Raw genomic sequence first — 3,970 nt, 5'->3', positions numbered from 1 at the left:
GAAAAGGGTTTTCGCCCTTTATTGTACCTCTTTGTCCGCAGCTCGTGGTCGTGCGGTAGCGTTCTCGCTTCCCACGCCCGGGTTCCCGGGTTCGATTCCCGGCGGGGTCAGGGATTTTCTCTGCCTCGTGATGACTGGGTGTCGTGTGACGTCCTTAGGTTAACTATATAGGACGGTAGTATCTGTTCCCGAAATAACAGTTACCGTGGATGACCATGGAGCTTTGATAGAAATGAAATGATAATTAAATGGACACCCTAGCTGCAAACAGGCGTTGATGTACTTCATTGGGGACATGTTGAAAATGTGTGTCCCGACCGGGACTCGAACCCGGGATCTCCTGCTTTAGTACTCGTGGCAGATTAATCTACCAAGTGCCGTACGAGTTCGGGCATAGCGTGTGCGTTCGCAGTATGATGGGCAAACATCTATTAGGCGCACTACGAATGTAGTGGTGTGGACATGTTGGGAATGTGGATCTCACGGGGAGCTTCCAGGGGTAAGTCCCTGCAGACGCACTATCCTCTGTGCCCGCGGTGGCTCAGATGGATAGAGCGTTTGCCATGTAAGCAGGAGATCCCGGGTTCGAGTCCCGGTCTGGGCACACATTTTCAACATGTCCCCAATGATAGATGTTAAGTCCCATAGTGCTCAGAGCCGTTTGGACCATTTTTTGTACCTCTTTGCCTGCCGACTGTGCGTTAAATATATATTATTCCGAGGCCGATGCCAGTTCTCTCAAACCCTCAGGCGTGATTGATGCCGGCAACAAACTACTGACACTCCACAAGCTCGAGAGGGGAGAATTAACGGAATACGCATACATTAACGCACTGGGCGCCACACCGGTGTCCTCATGTCTCGCTGAATTAAATGCCTGATTCAGCCAGGAAAGACAAATCCCATCTAATCGGTGACTTAGAACGGTATATAATCAAGGCCGCCTTTTAATTCCGGTTGACCCTCTCCGCAAAGGACGCCTTCGGATAATATGGAGCTGTGGTAGTATGTTTGATCCCATGGTTGAAGCAAAAGGCCTTTAAGATCTTCGATCAGAAGACGGGGCATTGTCACTCACCAAGGATTTAGGTGGCCCAAACCTTGAAATTACTCTAGCCAACTGATGAATGGTAATATCAGCTGTAACCCCAGGAGTTGGTAACCACCACACAAAGCGAGAGAAGGCATCAACACTTATTTGCTACCCCTACTAGTGCACGGCAACGGTCCGATGTAATCAATGAAGACAGGGCAATCTTCCCTTTGAGATTGTAACAACCCCTGAGGAGCGCCCGAGTTGGGTTTCACCCTTTCACGTGCCTGACAACTAGCATACAAACAGCGCACGTCGCGCTACCGTGAGGGCCAAACAAATCATTCGCGTACCTTGGCTAAGATTTTATACAGGCCTAAATGGCCACCAACTACAGACTCATGGAAGTACTTCAGTACCATAGGTACCAGACATCGGCATGCAAATCTTTAACTGCTGGTCATTGCACACCTGCTTGCGAAGGACACCACGGCTGAGACAATAACCCGGAGAAAGCTCCCCTACCATTACCTTCTCCTTCACCAGACCCCAGACGGAGTCTTCCGACTGCTTTTCTTGCAGGTCGCAAAACAGCTCGGGAATATCCGACGATATAGCTCCCACCACACACTGCGGTTCAGATCCTTGCACCTCGGGAGGCTCCTCAGTAAACATACGACTTAACGCGTCAGCTACCGCGTTATCGGAACCGTTAATATGTTTGACGTCAAAACGAAATGCTGAAATACGCTCAGCTCCACGAGCAATTCGACCGGATTTTCGTGGCCTAGCCAGAATCAGTTCGAAGCCCGGTTATCTGTATCCAAGAGAAAATGCTTATGCTCAAGATAAGAGTTGAACTCCTGTAAGGCAAATGTAACGTTCAATGCTTCCAGTTCATAAACTGAGAAATTAGACTCCGCACCAGATAAAAGACGTGACGCGTAGGCTAAGGGCCTCGTTTCTCCCTCCTCCTCCTGGAATAACACTGCTGCAATACCCGCATGGGAAGCGTGATTTCTCATCGAAATTCGGTACAGCCAATAAGGGTGGATTAGAAATGGCAGCCTTAAGTTCATGAAAGGCAATTTGCTGGGCCCTCACCCAAAACGAACTCCCTATCCTTTTTATGAAGGTCTTTGAGGGGAGCAGCGAATTGGGCAAAATTCGGTATGCACTTGCGAAAGAAATTCGCCATTCCCACAAACCGACGACTTTCTTCTTATTCCGTGGAGGGGGGCCGGCCGGTGTGGCCGAGCGGTTATAGGCGCTTCAGTCTGGAACCGCGCGACTGCTACGGTCGCAGGTTCGAATCATGCCGCGGGCATGGCTGTGTGTGATGTCCCTAGGTTAGTTAGGCTTAGGTAGTTCTAAGTTATAGGGGACTGATGACCTCAGAAGTGAAGTCCCATAGTGCTCAGAGCCATTTGAACCGTGGAGAGGGGAACACGCGCAAAACCTTTGTTTTTTTTTTCCTGATAAGTGCTGACCCCCTTAGCCGAGACCAAGTGTCTCAACAACGAAATCTGCGACTTACAAAGAGTAATCTTCGAAGGTCTGACGGTCAGCCCTGCCGAACCTAAGCGGGCAAAATCTTGATCCAGATGACCAATGTGATACTCTACGGTTCGACTATAAACCACTACATCGTCAAGGTAATTATACAGACAGATTTCAAATCACCAAGAACGGCATCGTCCGCAGCTCGTGGTCGTGCGGCAACGTTCTCGCTTCCCCCGCCCTAGTTCACGGGTCCGATTCCCGGCGGGGTCAGGGATTTTCTCTGCCTCGTGATGACTGGGTGTTGTGTGATGTCCTTAGGTTAGTTAGGTTTAAGTAGTTCTAAGTTCTAGGGGACTGATGACCATAGATGTTAAGTCCCAAAGTGCTCAGAGCCATTTAGCCAAGAACGGCATCTAGTAAACGAGATAACACAGCTGCACGGAACTCGATTGAATTCGAAATGGTTCCATTCGTTGCAAAATGCTGTGACCGGCTTCGACACTCCCGATAAGGGAATCTGGTAATACGCATGGTTTAAATCGAGGATGGTAAACACGGTCGCGCCAGAAAACCAGGTGAAACAATTGCATAAATCTGGAAGTGGCACAGATTCTAGGACTACCTTCTTGTTAAGACGACGTTAGTCTATAACAACACGAAAATATTTGCTATGTTCTTCCGGAACCAAGAAAACTGGTACAGCATCCGGCGAGGTGGACTGCCAAATCACCGATTTCTGAAGCATTTTATTAATTTTGGCTTTGATATCCCCATCTTCAGAGGTGATAATCTATACGGCGCCTGGCGGACAGGAACACTGTCAGTCAAGATTATATCGCACTCCAACAGTTTTGTCTCGCCTAACCGCTCGAACAACACCTCTGGTTACCGCTCAAGGACCTTTCTCAAACCCCGTACTTGCTCGGTGGAAAGATGACCCATCTCCACCTGCACATTACCCAAACAGTCGACACTGGTTTCCCTTGACTGATTACACGGACAAAGCGACATGACAAAATCACGAGCAAATTTAAAATGGAAAACACTGGCTGCATAATCAATAACCAACCCGGTACGTCGCCCATCACCGCATCCCAGTATCAGGGCAATCTTCAGATTACTGGCAATGATAAAATTATGTCGCCACGAAAACCCATTAATTTGAAAATAACCCCGCACCTCCCCTGCCAAAGGCAACTCATGGCCATCTGCTTCCTGACATATTTTCGCAGGAGGGAGTGGTAAGGAAAATTTACACAAATGTCAGAATTCCAGACACCACGTCTGGTCAATTAGAGAACTAACGGAATCAACTGAAGCACAAACCGAGCACAAACATGGCAAGGGAGAAGGACTCACACCCTTATTCGTGTTACAATTGAGAGGCCAGTTACGGTCTTTGCTATCCTTACCTCGCCCCTGGAGTCAACTGCT

The 3,970-nt window shown here is 48.7% G+C and overlaps 1 non-coding gene across 1 annotated transcript; it reads left to right on the top strand.

Annotated features, from left to right (window-relative positions):
• The first annotated feature begins 529 nt into the window (after positions 1–529).
• On the top strand, positions 530–604 carry Trnat-ugu (transfer RNA threonine (anticodon UGU)). The gene has a single exon. It is a non-coding gene; the product is annotated as a tRNA-Thr (tRNA).
• Positions 605–3,970: the final 3,366 nt, after the last annotated feature.

This window comes from Schistocerca cancellata, chromosome 8 (assembly GCF_023864275.1).
Source record: "Schistocerca cancellata isolate TAMUIC-IGC-003103 chromosome 8, iqSchCanc2.1, whole genome shotgun sequence".
Classification (NCBI taxonomy): Eukaryota; Metazoa; Arthropoda; class Insecta; order Orthoptera; family Acrididae; genus Schistocerca; species Schistocerca cancellata.
This window is presented reverse-complemented; position numbering and strand designations above follow the sequence as displayed.